Raw genomic sequence first — 25,622 nt, forward strand, 5'->3', positions numbered from 1 at the left:
CTTCTTTCTTTCTTTCTTTCTTTCTTTCTTTCTTTCTTTCTTTCTTTCTTTCTTTCTTTCTTTCTTTCTTTCTTTCTTTCTTTCTTTCTTTCTTTCCTAGTAATAACTCTAAGATAGAAGGGTAACATTTGGGCAAATAGGGTTAAGTAACTTGCCCAAGGTCACTAAGCTAGGAAGTATCTGAAGCTAGATTTGAACCCAGATCCTCCCTTACTCCAGGCCTAGGGCTCTATCCACTGTGCAACCTAGCTGCCCCAAGACTTACACAGCTCTTTATTTGTATTATCTTGTTTAGTCCTCACAAGAACCATGTGAAGTAGATGTTGTTATTATTCCCATTTTACAGTTGAGGAAACTGAGGTTGATAGAAATTTAATAACTTGCCAAAGGTGACATGGCTAATAAGTGTCTGGTATAGAATTAGAATCCAGGTCTTTCTGACTCCAAATATCAAACTAACCCATTTAGCTGCCTTCAGAAAGGGAGGAAGGGGCAAACAACATGTTCTCAATAAGTAAACACAAAATATATATTGAATAAATAGAAGATAATTTGGGTGGAGGTCACTCTGACAACTTAGGGAATTGGCAAAGGTCTCTTCTAGGTGGTGGCTCTTGAGTTAAGACTCCATGGTTTCTGGGGGTTCCCAGAGACCCAGGAGAGGAGGGAGGCATTCCAGACATGAGAGATAACCCCTTGAAAAGGTACAGAGATAGTGGATGGAATGTTAGCTATGGATTGGAAATGGTAAGCAAAAGCATTTGGCTGAGACACAGAGTGCGTGAGGGGAAGTAGTGTATAATCATCCTGGAAACAGACTGGAACCAGATTGTCAAGAGTTTTAAATGCCTTATAACATATTACCAGTCTGACAATACTGTATCAGCCAATGATGCCAGAAAGCCGTCTTATTAACTTTTACTGGGGAAGTTTTTCCCAAAAGGAAGAGTATTAGACATTTCTCATGTTCAGATTTCTTGTAGTCTTTCAATTATTTGCAATAATACTATTGACTTATTAGGCAATCAATAATATTTCAAAGCATTCCCAGGCACTGGGGTCAGATCCTCTGAAAGGGACTGACAAGCGCCAGTGATAATTACCGGGAACAAGGAGAAGTCTCTTCATGTTCCAAAGAGAATGTAAACCAGAGCCCTGGCTTGCCGGAAATCAGGTTTTCTTGGGCTATTGAATTTAAAGAATTGAAATGGGAGTTTGGAAGCTAGGAACTGAGCCAGGATTTTAAGGCAAGGAGATCTGTATGGAGGGAGATCAGGAGGCACACTACCAGAAATGTCAATGAAGCATCAATTTATTTTATGCGATCCCTTTCTTTGACACTCTGCCCCTTTATCATACTGGTGAGTTTCCTCATTGTTCAGTTGTGTCTGACTGATCACAATCCTGTGGTTCATGATGTTGTTCATGGGGTTTTCTTGGCAAAGATGCTGAAGTGGTTGGCCATTTCTTTCTCCAGGGGATTAAGTGAGAGGTTAAGTGGCTTGCTAGTGTCTGAAACCAGATATGAACTTGTGTCTCCCTGACTCCAGGCTCAGTGCTCTGTCCACTGAGCCATCTAGTTGCCTCTGATGAGTTTCCTCCCCTTGCCTAATTCTGAGAGGGTGAGGGGTCTGCGAGTCCTTTGGTGCAAGTGCTAGGACGTCTTTGTGCTCTGCTGCATCACTGAATCTGTAGGAAGTGACAGTTCACATGTTCACAAGCCAGCTAAGCAGATACAGATGCTGCCCTCCCAAACAAGGACTATCCCAAACAAGGAGATATGTAAGGAATCCCTGGGCTATGGCCAATCCATCAAATGATCCTGTCTATCTTGTAAATGTATTGATTGTTATAGTTGTCTCCTATTTAGAAGTAATGAAATAGGTTCAGAAGCAGTGTCCTACAGCCGGCTCCTAGCTACTTGAGAGAATCAATTGTTATAGGTCCAGAGTGAGCATTTGTGCCTTGAAAATCAGTAAAGCAGGGCTTGATTTACTATTTTGATGATTGTCTAGTCTTAAGAAAGGATGAAGAAAATGTTAACCATGCAGATGAGGCTTAAAAGTGCATTATTATTAAGGGGGCAGGGAGGGGGGGATTGAGAGCTAGGCTTAGAGATGGGAGATCCTGGGTTCGAAATTCACCTTAGACACGTCCTGGCTGTGTAACCCTGGGCAAGTCACTTAACCCCCATTTTGTCTAGCCCTAACCACGCTACTGTCTTGTGTTGTGAGGATTACTTAGTTATTAGTTTATATGTAGTTTATGTGGACCTAGCAGGAAGGGCTGGAGAATTCCAAGATGGAATGAAGAAGAAGGAAGTGTCTTCTTGCTCACTGAGAGAGACTCCATGGTGGTTGGGGCAAGCTGCAATTGACCCTAGGAGACACCAGTTTACCAGTGATCCTGTGGAAAGACCATCACCTACTTGTGGGAGACTTTGGTAGAGACTACTATAATGGAGGATTGCCAGGGATGTTAACTATTGTTATTAAAATGTAATCTAAATGGTTTATGGATTCACACTGGGTTGAAGGAGAGACAGGACCAACCAGGATAGGGAGACCAGGGTTTACTGCCAAGCTGTAAACTGTCACAGGAATGGCAGTTGGCCCACCAGTCACTCAGCCCACCTAGGCCAGGGTCTATGGAACCAGCAGGCAGAAGGTAAAAGTTTATAACAATTTAATTGAGGGAAACAATAATAAAGGATGGGAATAAGGGATTCTATACTTACAACCTAAGGGAAAACCACAGGGACAAGGGAGGGACTTAACTACACTATTCTATTGACCTAAGCCAGGCAGGGCCCAAAGGAAGCAGTACTGAAGTCACAGGGAAAGCTCCTCCAAACCTGGTTCCAGCCAGTTTGGTCAGCTCAGCTAAAGGGCCTGAGGATGGCTTTCAATTGGGGTCTCACGGTAAATCCAAGGATGGTCACAGGATGCCAAGAGCCAACTCCATCAGGTGATCCAAGGTCCCCAGGCAGAGAGAGTGAGTTTGCAATGCTGTCCACCAGATCACAAACCAGTTCCCACTTGGTGCTGCTCTGCAGGTCTGTTGTCCACTGCTGAAAGCTTCCACCTCTCAGGATATCAGGGAATCTGGATGCAGTTTTTCCCTAACTCTGAGATCTCCCAGGGTTAGCAACAGTTATGTCCCCAACCACTAATGGAGTCTCTCTCAGAGTCCAAGCACTTCCTACTCCTTCATTCCATCTTGGAATTCTCCAGCCCTTCCTGCTAGGTCTAGCACTAATACTAAATTAATCTTCCTCACAATACTACTAATCCCAACCTGAGTTGCAGGTCAACTTGGGCTGGGTCAGCTCCCAGAATCTACTCACCTGGAAGAGTACAGCAGGTGGTCCTGGAGGAGCAGAAACACCACTGAAGTGAGGCTGGACACCACTGTGAGGATATCCACTTCAGTCTTTGCTAGTCTCTGGGCCCTGTCTTGCTTAGGTCTCAGTTAGTGTAGATAAGTCCTTTCCCTGACCCTGGGTTTGCCCTTAGTCTGAAGAGTGTAGTTACCCTTATTCCCATCCTTTATCTTAGTTGTCCCTGATTAAAAGTGTTATAAAACTCTTGCCTTTACTTTGCTGGTTTCCATAGGCCTAGTCTAGATACTGCAGTGGGGCAGTTGGGCCTAACTGCCACTTCAGTAACAGTTACCTCCTAGTAGTTAAACCTGGTCTCCCTGCCTTGTTTGGTCCTGTCATCTGTCATTCCTGTCACCCTCACACCCTTCTGGACCCACATTTTTAATATTTAAGCCTACTTCCCTGGTTAATCCCCATTATAGTTGGCACCAATGCACAGTATTGATTCTAAAGCAGAAAGCAAGGGTTAAACAAAAAATAAAGTGTGTAATTGTGGAGAATCTCTCCTTCCCCCAAGGACTAGTTGTTAACCATTTATCAGTATACCCCTATGCAGGCGTGAAAAGTCTTAGTAGGAACTATCACATAGAGAGAGAGTAGCAGACTGACTCCTCAGACCACAGAATCCCAAGACTGGAACAAATATCAGAGTTCACTTAGTCCAGTGTCTTCCCTGAACGTCCCTAGCGAGGAGTCATTTAGTTTCTATTAAAGGCTGTCACAGCCAGAGATTACATTTCTGAGGAAGCCCTTTCCATTTAGGGGCACCTCTAATGGCAAGGAAAATTTTCCTTTTAATTAAGCTGAAATCTGACTCCCTATAATTTTTACTCATTGGACATACTTCTGCTTTTTGAATCCAGAGTAGATAAAGCTAATCCCTGATGAGCTAAATACAGTGAGGGGGGAAAAAAGCATTAGCCTTTAGATGCCACACTCTCCCGGGACTGAACAGGTCTGAGCCCAGAGCAGGGGTCACTTAGTAGAATGCATCCTGACCCCTTAGCCCTTTGGGTATGTTTACTGATACTGTTGCTGAAATCTAAGCATGCTATGTCTGTGGCATTCCCACAATCTCCTCTTCTAGTAACCTTGTTAAAAAAGAAGATGAGGCTATTAAAGTACAACTTGTTCTTAATGAACTCATGCTGGTTTAGGGCACCCTCTAAGCCATTCATCAAGAATCTTGTGTTTAATGTATATCTAGAATGGAATTGTTGTGTGAACAAAAGCCAAACATCTAATAAATATTTAAGCAATTCTATAAAGAGATCACCAGAATGGCTATGATTTTCATCCCTGTGATAGTTTAAGTCTGCAGTAGCTTTGTTCACTTACCATAGAATAAGAAGTAAAGTAAGACACAAGTTAGTGTACTTTATGCTAATTGCCACTGCCTTTTTTTGTATGGGGGTTTCACTTATAAGCGAAGTAGGCAGTTACATGAGCTTTATAGAGGAACACACCTCTCAAAAACAAAACAAAACCGATTCTCTCATCCTTGAAATTTTTCATTTCACATCGTTAGACTACCTATAATGTCACCAATGAGAGATTCATTCTAGGATCTTTAAAAACAAATGAAAATACCTCTGGAAGACAAAAAGTTATTCATACCTTCACACATATTAGTATAATGATATTGCTATTCTATTTCTAGCTATGTTATGATGATAATAACAGATAGTTTGGAGAAGCAGATAAATGTGTCAGGGCCAAATAGAGCTTCAAGTCAAGAGCCCTAGATTGACAGGCTACAGTGAGGAAAGGAGGGGGTAAAACACTCCTGATTCTCAAACCCCTCCCCCTCTAACTGCTTCTGCTTCAGTTGGTAATGAAGACAGGAATAAGATTCTTCTCGTAAGTGTCTGTTATGGCTGAAACCCCAATAATGTTCCTTTTCCTTAATTTATATCCCTCTCAGGTCAGTTAGAGGAGATATAACAGCTAGCTATCTAACTGTTGAGGACAGAGGAGATCTTCTTTAAACTGGCAACCAACAGGATTCAAACTAAATATACAGACTGAATTGTAAGTATCTTCCCAAATAATTATCAGGCACAGATTTGAAGGTAAAAAGTTATATTAGGAATTAACAAGGAAAATTAGAGAAGTTAAGGAAGGTATTTGAATAAAGGAAAGGTGACCCTGAACTGTTAAATTGATGCCCCTTCCCCCTCCTCACTGGAGGGGAGAAAACACTTAACTAAAACTGGCTCTCTTGCTATAGATAAATATCTTACTCTCTAATCACTAAGTAATTATATAATTATATTAATGAAGAATAGTAATGACAAATAGGCTAACCCTATGAGTAGAAATCACTAGCTTATGCTATAATGGTCACCTCAGGAGAAACCCCAAGTCAGGAGAATCAAGCAGAGTGTCTGCTCACATCCAATCCCACAAATTAACTGTCTTCAACCCTTCTCAACTGCCCCTCAGCCAAAGTTCTCCAGGGGGGTCCCCTGGAATTCTGGGTGAGGCTCTCCCTGTACCTTTGCAGGAATTCCATGCTTTGCATCTGCACACAACAGCTATAATTAGCTTTAGTGAAGGAGTGAGATTTTTGATTTCTAGAAAAAGAGAAAAGGGATGAGGTGAGGCAGAAAATGGCCAGAAAGGTAAAGAAAAAAGGAAAATAGCAAGTTCAGAAAGGGAGGCAAGAGAAAAAATTACCTAGTTCCCAACTTGGCTCAAAGCTGGCTTTGCCTGTTTATCATTTAAAATGAAGACAATTTACTTTGAATTGGACAATTTAGCTTTTTATCTTCTCTATTTCAAACATGTTTTGCTATTTTTAAAGTTTTATTTTAATATGAGTCTGCCCTGTCAACCTGCTGAGCCAGAATAATCAGCTTAATGATAAAGTAGCAGCCAACATATTAAATCTCAAACACAGGGCTTATCACAGGAAAGCCAACTCATCTGGGGCAATGGTGTTCCAGTGCAGTGGAGAAAATGGTCCTGAATAGCATGTTGTGTATGCTTAAGAAACATCAAACAAAAAAAAATGGAAAACAAAGTCCAAGGTTTCTTAGATGGGCAACTTATAAAGGAGCTCTTTTAAAAGATGACTAATGCGACAATATCTTTATTTCTATTGTGAGGCTATGTTAGTAGCTCAAAGAGAATAACTGTCAGTTTTTGATACACTAAAGGTATTGCCTTTTATATTTCATTTGGACATTTTATTTAATTAATTACTTTAGACCATTTTTCTATGGTTACAGGATTCACATTCTTTCCCTCCCTTTCCCCCACCCCACTCCCATAACTGATGCACAATTTCACTGGGTTTTACATATGTCATTGATCAAGATCTATTTCCATATTATTGATATTTTCACTAGGGTGATCATTTAGAGTCTACATCCCCAGTCATATCCCCATCAAACCATGTGATCAAGCAGTAGTTTTTCTTCTGTGTTTCTACTCCCACAGTTCTTCCTCTGAATGTGGATAGAGTTCTTTTTCATAAGTCCTCAGAATTGTCCTGGATCATTGTATTGCTGCTAGTAGAGAAGTCCATTACATTCGATTGTACCACAGTGTATCCACCTCTGTATATAAGCTTTTAAACATGCATACACATACAAACAAACATATGCACATATCAATACACACATTCACATATATTCAATATACCCACACATATATACTACAAACATACACAAAAAATGCACATACCATAACTAATAAAGCACACACAAACACATGTGAATACATGTATGTATGCATAAATAAACAAATGCACAGGTATATGCACCCACAAAATTAACTTAGCCTATTTTAGGAACTGAGAGCTTCAGAACCCTAGCTTCTAAGTGTTTCCACACCTCTGAAAAAGAATAATCCATTACAATAACATCAATAAAAGGAACACTAAAAGGAAGGGGAAATCTGAGAAACTGAAAAAGCCACTAATGGTACCAAAGAGTAGATAATGGAACATCACTCCCTCCATTCAGTTGGCAGAGATGTGGGGATCTACAGACTCATACATATGCACATACCCACCCAGAGCCCACATTCTCCCATTCAGCCCCTGTATCAACTATTTGCACTTACTTCTTCTTTGTTGCCAGGGTAGGAAAAATAGCTTCAATTTGGTTGTGTTAGGGTTTAACACAACTCCTGGAAATAAGAGTAGGAAAATATCACTGTGACATCAAGATTATGATATCAAGAAATGATGTCACATAAATATAAAAACAAAAGAAACTATATAATTAAATTTAAAAAGAAAAGAATGTAGTATGGATGCATGATTGAGGAGAGAGGGTTATTAATTTTTTAATGAAAATATCCAATAGCAGTATGCCTCATTAGCTTAGAAAAGAATTGTAATTCCTTTTATTTGGGGGAGTAACAAATCATTTTATTATTTCTTTTTATCTCTGGGTCTATGGGAATATACTAATTTTCAAGACTGTATATAAGGGTTTCCTCTAGTCCACTGTCATGTCTTTTTTAGCATGTGCTTGCTATGAAAAGTGCTTGCTATGAAAAGTATTTTAAGGCCTTGAAAATCTCCCTCATTTGTTGAATTTTTGCAAAAGAATCTGTCTCCATGTTGTATTATTAATGATCAGTTCATGTGTGCATTTATTCTATTCCCCATATCTCTATAGTACTGAATCATCTTGCCGATCCAACCCTCCTCACTTCCCTCCAGGATCAATGTAGGGTCTTGGACCCTTACACCAAAAACAACCACTTTCAGGGAAAACTCCAGCAATTACACCTTGTCCTGAAAATCTCCCTCTTATGGATAGGTGGGTCAACAAGTCAAACATTTTTCACTGGAGCTCTCCCTCATAGCCCTTCCAAGGACCCTGCCAACCTGTTAAACTGTTGTCTCTGGATTGTCCAGCATACAAAGCTCCTTTTACTTCTTATTTCCTTCCCTTCATTTGCCAGTTATTTTCAGTTGTTGAGGTCACAAAAGTAAGTCAGATGAAAACAGACTAAAGCTAAATCTTGCAAAGGCTCCAAGGACTAAAATTGACACCTGCCACTGCCCCAGAAGTCAGGGCAGACCCTGCAGCCCAGGGACCATGTGTTTCTTCCAGGTGGCAATGCTTACTAAGCAAGGACTACACACTGTGCACTAGCTGATGCTTCCAAACCTTCCTCAAGAGGCACCTCTAGGACTTGCAGTAACTGTGATGAGTTTTGGGGGTTCAGATAATATAGGAGTTTGCCCAGGAAAAGAGGATATTGGCTCTGGGCTAAAGATAAGAAGAGAAAGTGATTTCAAGAGTAAACAGAATTTGGGAGTGGCAAGGGATCCAAAGGACTATAATATCACTCTATCACTGAGGAAAGGTGTGGAGCAGTCTACCTTTATTTTTCTTGATTTCCCAGCATAAATGGCTGACTGACCTTTAGGCAAGAAGCTCCTTGTTGTTCTCTCTATTTCTCTCTCTCCATATGTACAGAGTGTGTCTGTCTATCTATCTTTTGTGTACATATTTATATGCCTGTCTCCCCCTTTAGGCTCTAGATTTTTGTTTGCTTGCTCTTCTTTTCTATCTCCCAGGCTTAGCACTGCACATGGCACAAAGGGGCACATAACAAATGCTTGTCATTTTGGCTTGATTTGAAGGGAAGCACCTAAAGAAAAGCTATTTCAAGTTGAGGAGTAGGTGTTCATCTTTGCCCTACGTGCTATGGGGAATACAAAGAAATAAGATATACTCCCAGCCCTTGAAGAATTTACAATTTTCTTGGGAACATTAAACTTTTATGAAACAACCAGAAAACAGTGTAAGATATGTGACAGAACCAGAATTCTTCTGATTTATCTCTTTCTTTTCTTCCAGCTATAACATGGAGAGATTTTACTTAACATAAGACAAAACTGTACTGATAGGATTGTTATGAAGATCACATTAGATAACATGATATTTATTTAAAATGAAACAAAAAAAGAAAGAGAGGGAAGGAAGGAAAGAAAGAAGGAAAGAAAGAAAGAAAGAAAGGAGACACAGCTTCGTTGTCATCTAAAGACATAAAAAGTTACAGCCACATGCAGTAGCAGGCTTGATGAGTGCCTAAGACCACTTGAATAGCCATACTCTGCTGACCTGTTGACTAGACTTACTTCTGTGACGAGATATCTGGGAGACACCTTATCTACCAAAGCTGAATTGAAGTGCCACTATATCCTTGCTGGGTTAGGACAAAGGAAATCTGTTAAAGATCTAATAACTTGTGAGTGGCTCCTTTCATCTCCAAATTGAAATAGAAATGAGTATGCTGGCTTTAGAGCTGAGCCTCCAACAAGAGAATTTAGGAACAGGTGCTACAAACTACAAGTGCTATAGGAATTAGATGAGGAACTGTAGTCTGAAGTTGTCAGAGAGAGGAGGAAATGATACTTGAATTGAACCTTGAAGGCTCGTAAGGCCATAAGAGCTAGAAGCTGAAAAGCCCTCTAGTTCAATTCCCTCATTTTACAGATAAAGAAACAGAATGGTAGGATCTGTATGGACAAAGAGGATGTGAGCAAAAACATGGAAGTAGGAATAAGCATGGAATATTTGAGGAATACTAAAGAATTTGGCCTGACTGGAACCAACGTTTTGGGTGGGAAAGTAAAAAATGAGATATCAGTGGAGACTCAGTGTCCCTGTTGGCTTGATTCAAAGATAATCTACGAGATGCTAAAAATACCTATTCACTTTAGTTGGAAAAATGAGTCAATCTATGTGTGATATGTTATAGATAAAATTACTGGATGGTTGATTGACTATTTTATTTTTCTACTGCTTAGACTGGTCTTATGAATCTACACACAGCTGCAGCCTCTCATCTAGATGCTGTTGTAGGAAAGATGAGTGGGATAGCATTCATTTTTAATTGCCAAATCTTGCCGCTTCTACCTAAGTAATATCCCTCACATCCAACTGTCTCTTCTCACGGCTGCCATTTTAATTCAGGCCCTTGACATTTCTCACCTCCACTATTACAATGGTCTCCAAGTTGGATTCCATATTCTCCCCATTCCAATCCATCCTCCACGCAGCTGCCAAAATAGTTTTCCTTAAGGACAGATCTGACCATCCCACTTTCCTATTCACTAAAATCTAATGGCTTCTTACTGCTTTTAGGATAAAATATAAAGTCTTCTATTTAATTTTTAAATCTCTTCATAATATGGTACCACTCTATGTTTCCAGCCTCATTACACCTTAATCTCCATCCTACAACCTATAATCCAATCAAACTGTCTTTTCTTTTCCTTACACATAGGCTTCCACATGCTATCTCTTTGCCTTTCTATCCTCTAGACCTGTGTAGGGAAAGAAGGATTGTGGATTCCTGCTCTAACCTCCCACCCTCCAGTCAAATCAGTTTTTGTTGTCACAGGATGCAGTAATAGATGAAACAGTAATGAAGTTTAAACACTTGGTGATCACTTTACCAAGTATGAACCCCACTTTCTGATTGAATCCCAAGAGGCAAATGATTGGCTGGGCTGAAAACTGGACACACTCTATTAGAGCTTTAAATAGTCAAGTCCAGGAGATTGTCTGAGGGTTTCTTGCATCAGGAGAATCAAGGAGAACACCTATAGTCATTATTATGCTGATATCTAGCCAACACATATAATCATGTTTCTATAGTTTCTATAGTTTTCCTAATGTAGCTCCACTTCCAGGAAGATGTGGTGGTCTCCTGGACAGTCCTATGATACTACATCCATGCTGAAAGCTGTGACTTCTGAATGATGAAGAGACTTCTAAAAGAGAAAAAGCTGAAAACAGAGAAAGGAGAAGAAAGGAATGATAAGATAAGACAAGATGAGGTATGGATTTTGAACGGTGGGTGGAAGACCCTCTGGAGACTAAGGTACATGGGGGAACTGGTGCTCCCAAATGTCCAGAGTTGGGAGACTCATTAGGTCCATTGACCTAGAGCTAGAAAAAGTTTTCGTTGTCATCTATTCCAACTCCATCGTTTTAGAAAAGAGGGACCTAGAACCCAAGTCATAGAAAGGATTTCCTCATATTGTTAAGTAATAGGACATGGATTTGAACTCATATGACCATGACCAAGTTAAACTTTTATCCCTCATTCACAAATATTCTCCCCATTCCAATCCATCCTTCATGCAGCTGCAGTATCATCCATATGTTGTGTGCATAGAGATAGTCATGACTGCATCAGCTTGATGTAGTTTAGACCAGTGCTAAGCAAACTTTTTTTTTTAATAATTTTTTTTTAAATTTTTAAACCCTTAACTTCTGTGTATTGACTTATAGGTGGAAGAGTGGTAAGGGTAGGCAATGGAGGTCAAGTGACTTGCCCAGGGTCACACAGCTGGGAAGTGTCTGAGGCCAGATTTGAACCCAGGACCTCCCGTCTCTAGGCCTGGCTCTCAATCCACTGAGCTACCCAGCTGCCCCACTAAGGAAACTTTTAAAAGAGGGGGCCAAAGGTAAGGAAATACTCATCTGTCAGTCTGTTTCTAAGGCAACTCTTTCAAAGTTTCATTGTATTGTATCCTACTCATTGTACTCATCAGATTAGGAATAATGTCACCAGGCCAGATAGAACATTTCAGGGGGTCACATCTGGCCTGCAGGCTGTAGTTTGCCCGTCACTGGTTTAGACAATAGTTTCCAAGTGCTACTGGTCACCAAATTACAATGATCTAGGAGGATCAGAGGCATAGCTTTTTCATGCACTATTTCCAGTCTATATTCTTTGACTATCCCTTGGGCCACTGACTGCACAGCTAGGAAACAGGAACTAAATAAGCAAAATCTTTTTCTATAAAAAGATATTACCAGTCATTTTCTTAAAGATGAATCAACATTTCTGCAGTATCATCCATATGTTGTGTGCATAGAGATAGTCATGACTGCATCAGCATTTTTGCCATGTGTTTCCTTTTTCAAGGGTTTATTACTTTGCCATAAAGATAAAATTGTTTCCAGATATTCATATATGGGTTTCATACCAAATTTGAAGCAAAATATTAGATTGTCCAGTTGGAGTTTTAGGAGAATTTAAAAATTAAAACATTCTGGCTCTAATGCCATTTTACATTCTCATAATCAGAAATACTGCTGCTAACAAATATAGCTTGATTATATTTATAAATGCAAATTACCTCCCTACCATATCTGAGGGAACCAATGAAAGGAAGTGTATGGGAGAATCTCACATCTGCATTCATGAGATTGGTCCTTTGAAGACTAATGGCCCATGAGGAAAATGGAGTTTGCAACTCCATCTCTCCTCCTACATTTGTATATATACATATAACATTCAAGGAGGATAACATCAAAGGATGAAATTATCACTTTACTCAGGAACAAAAATATTATTCATCCTTGGCATTTAGGTTGAGGGCAATTTACAAAACCAAATGCTATAGAAAATAACCTTGCTACTATGGGCCAATGAAAAAATTTTACTGATAACTTTTTAATTTTAGTATCAGCTGAATATATTCACCTCCCTTCTGCTACCAAGCAAGTCAGTTCTTGTAACAATATATTTTAAAAGAAAGAAAAATAAGTTAAGAAAAAAAAGTTAAGCAAAACCAAACATTCATCAACTGTGTCTAACAGTATATGTGACATTTTATACCCATAATCTCCTGTCTCTGTAGAGAGGGAAGGTGGATGAATTTTCTTAACTTTTCTCCGGGGTTAAGGTTGGTCATTTTAGTTACATATTATTTACTGTACATATTATTTTCCTGATTGTATTTCACTCAGTATTTGAAGATTATATGAGCATGTATGTTCTTGTCTTTCCATGTTTTATTGAATTCTTCCTATTACTTCATTTCTTTCTATGTCCTAATAATCCATTATATTTCTATACCATTATTTGCTTAAACATTCCCCAAATGGTACCCACTTTGTTTAAGGTTTTTTACTACTATAAGAAGTGCTCCTATGGATATTTTCATATATATGTGTAGCCATGTCTTATGATATACAGCCTTCTAGAATTCACAAGAAACAGATATTTTAGAAAAGGGACTCCTGAAAAAAGAGTCAATGTGTGAAAACTTTGGGAAGTGTTCACAGAGAATTCTGGGATACATAATAAAGATTATGTAGTATGACCAGGTTGATACCAGGAATTCAGGGTTGATTTAAAATTAAGATAGTTTGAAACATAATTAACCATATTAATAACAATAAAACTCGTTTGGTTATATCGATAGATGCAGAAAAAACTTTTGACAGTACAACACTCATTTCTGTTAAAAAAATAAAAATTAGAAAAGATGGGAATGGATCCTTCTTTAACATGGTAAGTCTATAAGTTTTTAAAAAAACCCTCTTAAACAAAAAGCCCCCAGCATTATATTAATGGGAATATAGTCATTTCCAGTAAGATTAGGCATAAAACAAAGATACCCATTATCACCAAATATAGAGTAAATGCTATCAATAGTAATAGGACTAGGGAGTTTTGAAAGACATCAGAAGTAAAAGGAAGAGAGAGAGTTTCTTTCTTATTGCCTACAAATACTATCATGTTTCTCTTCCATCTCAAAAAACTCTCATTTGATCCATCCATTCTTGCTATTTTCCAACATTTCCCTCCCTTTTGTGGCTAAACTTTCTAAGAAGGCCTTGTTTTTTGCTCCCTTTTCTTTCAGCATCTTCCTAACTCACTGTAATCTGACTTCTGATATCATCCTTCAACTGAAACTGCTCTGTCCAAATGTACCAATAATCTCTTTATTGCCCACTCTAATGGTCTTTTCTCAGTCCTCATTCTTTTTGACTTCTCTGTAGTGTCTGATATTGTCAATCATCCTTTTGTCCTTGATATGATCTTCTCTCTTACTTTCTGTTGGTTCTCTTATCTGTCTGATTGCTCCTTCTCAGCCATATTTGCTGGATTTTCAGCCAGGTAATACCTACTAACTATGAATATTCCCTCAAGGGTCTTTCCTGAGTCCCCTTCTCTTCTCCCTCTATACAGTTTTGCTAGTTGGTTGGTCTTACCAGGTTCTATAGATTCAATTATCATCTCTAATTCTGTTGATTTTCATATCTGTTATTCCAACTCTAACCTCTTTTCTAAACTCCAGCCTCACATCTCCAAATGTCTATTAAACATCTAGAAGTGGATGTCCCATAGACATTATAAACTTGATATATACTCATTGCCCTTCTTCCAGCTTTCTAGTTTCCTTTTTACTTCCAAGAGTACCACCATTCTCCCAGTCACCCAGACTCAAACCCTAGGTGTCATTCTTGATTCCTCATTTTCTCTCACTTCCTCAACATCCATTCATTTGTCAAGTCCTATTGTTTTGACCTTCATAGCATCTCTCATGTACATCCCATTCTTTCCTCTGTCACTGGCACCAACCAAGCACAGCCCCTCATCACTTCACACCCAGACTATTGCAATAGCCTGCTGGTGATTGTTCTGCTTCAAGTCTCTCCCTACTTTATATCATCTATTGTTAAATAGATCTTCCTGATTAGTGCAGGTCTGATCAATTATATCCTCCCTCTCAATAAATTCCATTTGCTCCCTGACACCTTCAGGATCAAGTATAAACTCCTTTGTTTGGAATTCAAAGCTTTTTATAACCTGGTCTCCTCTTAACTTTGCAGGTTTCTTATGCCTTATTCACCTCTTTCCCTTCTGCATACTCTAGGATCCAGTTATACTCCCTTTCTTGTGGTTCTTGGAACAATACTCCCCATCTCCCAATTCTGAGCACTTTCCCTGTCTTTTCCCTATGACTCTCCTTCCTCTTCCCTGTCTCTAACTAGGGCCGTCCTACACATGTAGTATGAGAGAGTTGTTGGGTGGCTCAAAGGGAGACAGAACATATATCTCTAGCCTCTTTTCTCCTCACCCTTCTCCAAGAGAGACTTTAATTCCTTTCTACAAGGGAAGTAAGAGGTTGGGGTCAGAAACTTGGATTCTCTGCTCTCCTCAGTGAGAAGGGGTACTGGAGTATAATTATATCTATCTGTTCCCTTAAATATTATCAGTCTAGGGCTGTGGTGGTGAACCTATGGAATGCATGCCAGAGGGGGCACTCAGAGCCCTCTCTGTGGGCCTCATGCCCATTGTACCAGCACAGAGTTGGCCAGAATTTATTCCTAGAAAGCCAGAGGGGCAAGGGGCCAGGCTGTTCCCCCCACCCCACTACAGGCTCCCGAGGACATTTCTCACATCACCTGCCTCTCTAAAAGGTTCACCATAACTGGTCTAGGCGGGATGATAATCACTGTTACATTAGTGGGGAGAAACAAGAACCCAAGATTTACATCCAAGCTTTAACTCTCTACCAAATATTAGTTCCACAATGTTTGTACATAACAAGTAGCAGAGAAACTCATTTACCCAAATCAATAGCAAACAGAAAAAGTATACAGAGGAGAATATATACCAAACAATACAGAGTAAAGGAGCTCTCTCAACCAAGAGAGTCCCAAATCTCACCCGTGTAGCAAGCTGAGGATGGGGACATAATGGAGATGCCTGCTCCTCACATGTCACTTTCCTCCAAGAGTCTTTTCCTTAAGTAATCTGAAGTGGAGTTGGCATTGCCCATATTTTCTCTTGAATATGGAAGCCAGAAGTACCTGAAGCAACTGATGAACCAAAGAGTCTGAAAAGACTCAAAGCAGGTCTAAAATCTTAAAGAGACTGGTTGAATTCTCTTTCCCATTTTTGCCAACTCTACTCCAACCTCTTAGACAGGAACAAGGCATTGATCTTTACCATTGAGGAAAAAAATCCATTACCGATAGACTTGGAACTTGGATTACACTTTAAGTCCCAGATAAAATCCCACCTTCTGCAAAAAAAACAAAATAAAACAAAACAAAACAAAAACACCTTCTGGATTTTTCCTAAATGCTAGTGCCTTTCTTCTGTTCATTAGCCCCAATTTATGCTGTCTATTTTACTTATACATAGCTGTTTGCATTTTGTCTCTGCCATGAGGTTCTGAGCTTCTTGAAGGCAGAGACTGCTTCTTTTGGGGGGGAGGGAAGGACCTTTGGATCCCTCACATTTAGAGTGCCTGTCACATAGCAGGTGATTAATAAATGTTTGTTGACTGTGACACTAAGGTGAAAGCTTGAGTCACATATACTGAAGCCTTGTGAACCTTGGCAGAGTCAGCTTTGTTTTTCATTGCTCTCCCTTTCAAATACTCTGAAGATAACTGTTACTTGTACAGTGGTAACCATTCCATTTGACAATACAGTAGGGTGAGTGGGTTTGGGAATTACTCTGATCACATAGCACTGAGTTTAGCAGACTAGATTGCAGGAGATGACCCTTACCGCCATTAAAGATTGTGAGCTGGAGAGTAGCCATCGTGGTTAATGGCAACACTTCCAGAATTCATTCTTTACTTCTTCTCTGTGAGTTGAAACAATTAAGGCTGGAAAGCATTGGTTTTTGCAGCAGCTAGTTATATCTCACCAATATATTACACCCATGTGTACCCCTTTCCTTTACCATCATTAATTCTAGTGTTATACCAAAAGTATTAGAGGCCACTAACCTTTGTTGGTGTCTGGTCATGTGTGTGATAGAAACTGGGAGAGTCTGGAATAATAAAATAGATTCATCCAGTGCCAACTGGATTAAGGGAAAGAAAGTGATAAGGGCAGGGGGTGAGGAGTGGCTCTTCCCAGGAACTCCCAAACATGATGATGTCATCTGACACCTCCTTCTAAATCAGCTCAAAGTAATAAACTGGAGAAATAAAAGAAATGAGAGAGATTTGAATACGAAGTGAGTCATGTTCTGTTATACTAGAGATAGCATTGTGACAAGTCAGAAGCTGGGACTTTAGAGAAAGAGAGGAGTGCTTTTTCTCTGTGGACTATTAAGGAGGATACTCTTGGGTTCCTTTCCTTCTCTTTATTCCCTTCCCCTATTTACTGCTACATGTAGGGCTGTGGTACCTCAGTAATCTTGTTGCAAGTATAATGGCAACTTGGGACATGAGTACAACCCCCCAGTTAGTTGGCTTGGGTTATGCAACTTCTCCACATGAAGGACTTTAGGGAACTTGTTTCAGGGAGAACTATGATGACATTGCAAGGGAAGTGTCTTGGGGAGATGGTGGAACATCCAGAGATATTCCATTACTGATTCCAGATGGCTAACCATGTGGCTAGGAGGAATCTGTTTCACTTGCTCCAAAACTAGAATTGTTGGCATCTTCAAAAGGAATGGAGTCAACTTAAGCTACACATGTATGCTATATAGTTTAAGAGCCTATTACATGTGAGGGGAAATCTCCTGATACATATAGGACATTTTTTCCCTCTCTCTTTGACGTCCCTGATATACAGTCCTAGCAGTAAGATTTCTGGGTCAAAGGGTATGGTTATTTTAATCACCTTATTAGTATACTTCCAACCTGATTCTTAGAAGAATAGGATTCATCATAGCTTTATTAACAAAGTGTTGGTTTTTCTTTCTTACCACAATTCCTTTAAGATTGATTATTTCCATATTTTTTCATCTGCTACTTTGCCAAGTATGAGATGAAGCCACAGCAATGTTTTGATTTGCATTTCTTTTATTAGTAGTGATTTGTGGAAATCTCTCATATTGTTATTTATAGTTTACACTTCTTTCCTTCAAGAGCTGTTAGTTTAGTTTGGTCCCTTATCACACTGGAGTACAGAATCTATTTCTGTTTAGTTTGATTTTAGTTCCAGCAACTGCATCCAATCTACCAGCAGTAAAAAAAAATCTTTAATCTAGCATTTAAACAATTTGATTACAGAATGAATAAGACTGATAGAGGGTAGCAATTTGTTTGTTTCATATTGTTCATTCTGTCAGGTAAAAACTATTGCCCCATTGGAAAGAGGCTGCTGTCAAAAGAGGAAGGAACAAATAGAGTGTGGTTCTTTAGTAGGGCAGTGAAGAGTCCTTCCTCCCCAACCCTCTTCCACATTTCGAATTAAGCTTGCCTTGAAATACTCACCACTTCAGTTACCAGTGGATTGTCTAAGGAAAGCGGATGAGCTACCTAGCACTCTTTTGTCGAGTAGGATCAGCCAATCAGAATTACTAGATAGGATGAGAGGCAGAATTGCAGAGGTACATTTTACTGAGAGGTAGAGGCTGCTGAGTATGTTTAGTGGAATGTGGCGTGTTAGGCAAAGGAGTTGAAAACATTCCATAGAGAATGTAGCATAATTCAGTTTTTTCACAATTTATCTAGACTAGAGTGTTGCTGGTCCTTGGAGTTGAACTGTTCCATGCTATGGAAGGGGCTTTCATTGGACTCTCACTCAAATTTCATGGCAGCTTAGACATGTCTGACCTATGAACTTAATCCCACTGGCTGAGCCCAGAGGGTAAGCCTGAGACTGTAAGAAGAACAAAGTTGATGGATTTCCTTTGGTGTTCAAAGTCTGGCTGCCTTCCAGACCAGGGGTTGACAAACCACATCAGAAGGGTCAAATGTGACCTGTTGCTTGTTTTTCATAAAAGCTATGAAAGCTTTTACATTTTAAAACATAATGAAACTTTAAAAATGCAATAACCAGTCTTAGCTTTTAGGCTTTAAGAAAGCAGGCAACAAGCCTCTAGAACTGGGGGTAGTTCTCAGCCTCCAGTTCTAGTTAAGCCATTATCACTACTTATCCCCAAAGGAGGAATTTAAACTCCTCTTCTTATCTTGATGTCCCAATAGGAGACTGAATCATCTCTTGACCTTTTTACTTGCTAAGTGAGTTTTATTCACTTTTCTTCCAGGAGAAGGTAAGCTTCTTGAGGGCAAACAAACCTTAACACAGTACCTCATATATATTAATCATTTAATAAATCCTTGTTGAATTGAATCACACATTTATTCTTTGCCAAATACAGATTCCACCATAATTGTGTTTAATTTAGCATCTGTTGAATGTTGACTGAATAATCCACAGCACAAACGCTTTCCAGGCATTTAAACACTGGCCCCAAGTGTTTAAGAGTACAGTTATCAAAAGTTTGATGGTCTTGAAATTACCTATATGAAAATGCTACTTAATTATCTCATATGGTATCTGTAGAGCTGTCTCTTTATACTATCAGCCTTTAACAAAGAGGATGACTTGGTGGTTTCCTGCATAAAAGACCTTCTGCTTCCTTTTTTTGGATTCTGCAACAGTGAGACTGTACTTCAACAACTTTTACCCTCCAAATACCAAAGACATTAATGAATAAGACATGGAGAATTAGAAGCATATAATTAGAATTTTTCCAAGGTAAATTCTTTCTGTCTAATATAGCTGTGATTTGCAAAACCATGTTTATGAGGACAATGCATTTTCATAGGTTTAGAAATGGGAAAAGGAACATGTCATGGGATGCAAGTAATAGTAAGGAAAAAAAATTCCCACTTTTCTGTAATTTGGCTTAAACCTCAGTTGAAGCTTCTCTAATATCTCATTGTGTATGGACTTTTGAAGAATGATATCAATTCCTTTGACATACTCTGTCCAGTATCCAAAATCTGATGTGTCTGATAAATGATGAACTATTATTTACTCTTCATTTTTATAGTTATGTTGTTATACACTGAGTCCAGACTAAGAGCAGGCGTTTACATTTCTCTTTCATCTCTAGCTTTAACCTGTTGATGAAATGGTTACTTCCCATTACTAAAAATATCCCTCGTACAAAGGTATGTAATAACAGCAAATGATGTTTCCAAGAAGTGAAGGGGGAAAAAAAAAGAAGCATTCTCTGGCAACAACAGCCTATGAAAGGCAGACAGGGTATCTCGCAGGAGCGATTGCTTCTTTGACCTTAATCTGTCATTGGCAACACTTGCTGGCAGTACTGCATTAACAGATGGATAATCGGATCCAGCCCAAATGACTTGTAGAGTTAAGTAGTTTATTTTCTCATTTTCCAACAGTGACAGTCTTTGAGCACACAGCTTGCCTGTCAAGAATACATTTTCCTTCTGGGTTTATCTGTGTGTTGATGTTGATCTGTTTAGAGAAGAGAAGGCTGCTGGGGGACACTGAGACAGGGGTTACTCCTCCAGGTTTTCTAAGGGAAAAGCGAAATAAAATCAGACATAAGTAAGTACATGGGGCAAGCATACACTCATCATGTCATATAGTAAAGTCCATAACGTATTTATATAGCTGACTTTTAAGTAAACATACCCCAACTTACGTAATAATAAAAGAAATATAATAATAATGTAATTATTTCATTATCCAATTATACATTAATATATAGTTAATTACACATAACTATATGTAATTATATAATATAATAAATAATATATAATTGTTTGATATATAATTATACAACTAACTATAAGCTATGTAATAATATAAATAAAATTAATAGTATCTGAAATTTATATACTCCTTTAGGGGTTGTAAAACATATATTATTTGATACTTATTACATCAAAATGAATGCCATTTACTTGGAAACTGCCCTTGGGAAATTTCACTTACTTGGGTTTTGTGGTTGTGGCATCTGGTGTCCCTTTTACACCTAGTTCCCAAGAAAACCTGCCTTAGATGTGTTAGCACTCACTAACGTTTTGGAGAGACACAGAGACAGAGACAAAGAAGAAAGCTATAAGAACAATGTCCATGAGTGAATGGGCGGAGATGAGAAATTTTTATAGTTAGGCACATGGATAGAGGCCATCGAGGAAGGAAACTGAGATTAGGACAGCAAACAGAAGTGGTCAATTGAGTCAATTGAGTGAACTGTGCTTATTCCATCTTGTGACTCAATTCTGGAGCTAACTCAGTTCTCTTTCTCTTCAAGGATATCTAGGTCTAGTCCAATATTTGCCTTGTGAGAAAACTTTGTTCAACTGTGGGAATTGTGAAGAAACTTTGTATGATGTGAACTTAGCTCTGCATACCTGGGAAACTCATTTAGAGACCCTTCACCAAGGACCTAAAACACATTCAGATCCTAAGATCGATGCAAGAAGTTTTCTCACAATTGTACATCTCAAGTGACCCACATTTCTTTTCTGAAAACAAGTCCCCTACTGATCAATCAGTTATTGTTCCTTATGTTCCTCTAACTGTTTACAGATATTTAGAAAAAAGCAAGATACCTCTTTTTTGGAATTCTGCAAATTGTGCCTGTTCACTCTCTCCCTCTCAACATGGAAAGTGCCTAATCTTTCATCCAATTAGAAATCAGATTACCTAATGTATTGTTTCATTTTAATTAACTGACCTTATTTGATTAATTGCTTTTAATATCTAAAAGTCTATATCCCCCTGTATTTGGAGCCAAGTCCTAAACTAAGGAAGGGGCCTGGTCCCAATTTGTTAGGCAATTGGTATGCATTGCTTAATAAATCAATCAACATGCTCAGAAGATTAGACTTTTGTTTCCTCAGTCATTTCATCTTTTGTTCACCATAATAGGGAGAGAAATACTTGGCCAGAGTAGGGCAAATTAAACTTCTGATAAAACAGACTTATCCTTTGGTGATCTCATTATTCATTTATTGGGCATCATCTTGGAGGATTCCTCTCCTCTTGATGCCTCTGGATACAGAGATGTGTATAATCTGCATGGCTTTTATCCAGAGGCATAAAGAAGAGAGGAATCCTGCAAGAAAGCCCCAGAGTGGGCAGAAACACACAGCTTGAACCTTGGAAACTGCTAGGAATGGTCACCACCAATGCAATCATATTGTAGCAGCACTTAGACTGGCACACTCCAGAGCCAGAGTCTCTGAAGTCTCTAGTTCTTTATCCTGAGATACCACAAAGGACACTGGAGACCCAATACTTAGAACTTAAAAGATCCAGAAAGGTTTTGCTCTGGGAGGTGGTGGTCAGTCCAAGCTGGTGACCCAGCTTAAGACCAAACAGAGCCATCCTCCCCGGGGGCTCAAAAGCACAGTAGGAAATAAAAGCTGTTCCTGGCATAAAGGCAAAATTCAGGCACTAAGACTAGAAAGATGATGCAGACCACTCTAAAGAATAATACTAGAGGGGCAGCTGGGAAGCTCAGTGGATTGAGAGCCAGGCCTAGAGACAGGAGGTCCTAGGTTCAAATCTGGCCTCAGACACTTCCCAGCTGTGTGACCCTGGGCAAGTCACTTGACCCTCATTGCCTACCCTTACCACTCTTCCACCTATAAGTCAATACACAGAAGTTAAGGGTTTAAAAAAAACATTAAAAAAAAAAGAATAATACTAGATCTAAAGATACTCAAAAATCCTACCTAGAAGGAGAGTATGGCTCCTTATCAATGGTAAACAGAAACTCAAAGGGGAAAAAATGGATTCTAAGCATACCTTGAAGAAATAAAGCAAGTGATAAATGATGAAATAAAATCTCTGGAGTAAAGAATTTAAAGAATAGTTTAAATGAGAAACTGGTAAACACCATTCAGGTAACAGACTCCCTGAAAATTAGAATAGACCAAACAGAGATCAACAATTCTAAGAGATAAGAAACAGAAAAAAACAACAGAAAAAATAGGGAAAAAATGATCTGGAAAGTGGCCTAAGGAGAAATCAGGTAAGAATAATCTGGGTCCCTGAGAGTCATAATTTTTTTTAAAAAGTTGGCACACTAGGGGCAGCTGGGTAGCTCAGTGGAGTGAGAGTCAGGCCTAGAGACAGGAGGTCCTAGGTTCAAACCTGGCCTCAGCCACTTCTCAGCTGTGTGACCCTGGGCAAGTCACTTGACCCCCATTGCCCACCCTTACCAATCTTCCACCTATGAGACAATACATCGAAGAACAAGGGTTAAAAAAAAAAGTTGGCACACTAGGTTTTACAAAATCATAAATGGAAATTGCCCAAATCTATCTGAATTAGAAGACTAAGTTAAAACAGAAAGAATCTACTGATGCCTTAAAAGAATCCCCCCTACCCCCTACCCCACCCAAAAGTCCCAGGAATGTAATAGCCAAAATACAGAGCTCCCATATCAAAGAAAAATACTACAAGCATTCAGAAAGAAATGTTTAAATAACAAGAAACTACATGCAGGATCACATTGGATTTGGCAGTTTAAACTATAAATGATAGGAGATTTTCCAGTATAATATTCAAAAAGTCAACAGCTGTAGGCCTACAACCAAAAATAACTTATCTTTCAAATCTGATTTCAGAATTATCAGGGGACAGAATGTATCTTTAATGGAAATGAGCTCTTTCAAATATTTTTGATGAAAAGACCAGAACTGAATAGGAACTTTGAATTGCAAACACTAGAGGCAAGTAGAAGCTAGAGAAGTACATTTATTTGAATAATTGAAAAAGGCTATAATATGATGAAGTGCTAACATTCTAATAGGGGAAGAAGAAACAAATATGCTTTCAGAAACTTACTGTCCTCAAAAGAGGGAATTAAGTTAAAAAAAAAAAAAAAAAACAGAGACCTGGCATTGGGAGGTTAGGAGGTTGCAATGAATTTTAAGAGAAAGAGTAAAAGGAACACATTATTGTAGAAAGACGGAAAAAGGCATAGAATTTACTATTTCTCATATTTGGAGGGTATGAGAAGAAAGGTATACAAACATGGCAGAAAAAGTAGTGAGAGCCGGCATCAGAACCTCATTCTTATTAGAATAATAGACAAAGAAAGATGGAAGCACATACCTACTTACATGCTCAATTATGCATAGAAATACACCGAACTCAATAGGGAAACAGGTTGGAGAGGGAGGGGATGGCTAAAATGGAAAATAATACTAGAGAGGGAATCATTACCAGCAAAACAATTTTATCATGATCCTAAAGGTGAGAGTAAAAAGGAAAAAATAACAGAACAGATATGGAAAGGAACTATGAGCTTATCATTGGGGAATAACTGAATGAACTGCTGTATGTAAATATAATAAAATATTATTGTGCTATAATAAATGATAAAAAGAGTGATTGAAGAGAATCCTGTAAAGCAGTGATTCCCAAAGTGGGTGCTACCTCCCCCTGGTGGGTGCTGCAGCGATCCAAGGGGGTGGTATAATGGGGAAAAACCAGGGAAGGTGCCTTAAATATTAAATATGGGCTTTGTGGGGTGGATAGGAGACAGGAAGGGGCAATGGGAAAGACTTTACAAGCCAGGGAACCAGGTTTAACTACAAGGGAAAGACCATTGACTGAAATGACAGTTAAGCCTGACCAACTGTCACTCAATCCCACCCAGCCTGGAATAAATACAGATTAATACACACACATAATGAGGACCTAAAATTACTAAAAAAAACACACAGGGAATCAGTTTAATAATAATATGAGGGGATTGGAAAGGGGGTTAGGTAAACTATGGCTAACAACCCAGGACTGGAGTCAAAAGGGTAAGATCCCTAGCCAGTCTGGCTTCTTCCAGGCTTTGACAGCTTGGCTAAGGACCTGGGGAAGAGGGCTTGAACTTGGGATCTCACAACTCTTCCAGGGATGTTACAGGATGCCAGGAACCAACTCCTCCAGAACTGATGTAGCCAGGTAGGGATTGAAGTCCGCAAGCTATCCACCAGATCACAGGCCACTTCCCTACTCAGTGCTGTCTTGCAGGATTGATGTTCTCTGCTTTCAATCTTCACCACTCTCCAAGATCCCAGGGAATCAGGGTGCAACTCCACTAGTTCTGAGGTCTCCCAGGGTCAGTTACGGCTTGTCCCAACCACCATGGAGTCCTTCTCAAAGAGAGCAAGTCACTTCCTGCTTCCCCATTCCATGTGGAATTCTCCCAGCCCTTCCTGTTAAGTCTCCTAAATGATAACATAAGTAATCTTCCTCATAACAGTGGTGATAGCCACAGGTGCATTTATCTTTCCTATTAATTGCTATTAAAATTAAAAAAAAAATTAATTTCCAGGGGGCTAGGTAATATTTTTTCTGGAAAGGGGGCAGCTGGCCAAAAAAGTTTGGGAACCTTCATTGTAAAGTGTGAATTAATCTAAAGTGAACAAAGCCAGGAAAACAGTTCACACAAGGACAACAATATTGTAAAGAAAAATAAAATTTTGAAAGACAGCTCTGATGAAAGCATTGATTAATCATTTTTCTGGAAGACTTATTTGACAGAGAACTGATAATCTCAAGGTGTGGAGAGAAACATATTTTTCGACATAGCCATTGTAGAGATTTGTTTTGTTTGACTGTACTCATTCCTTACAAGTAGTTAGGTTGTTGTTGTTTTTAATTGAAGGGGAGGATGGTTGTAGAGGTGTCAAAGAAAAAAAGATAAGAGTAAAAGGCAGAAGACCATTAAAATATCTTTTAAATGCATGGAAAAAAACAAA

This window comes from Gracilinanus agilis, chromosome 1, assembly GCF_016433145.1.
Source record: "Gracilinanus agilis isolate LMUSP501 chromosome 1, AgileGrace, whole genome shotgun sequence".
Lineage (NCBI taxonomy): Eukaryota > Metazoa > Chordata > Mammalia > Didelphimorphia > Didelphidae > Gracilinanus > Gracilinanus agilis.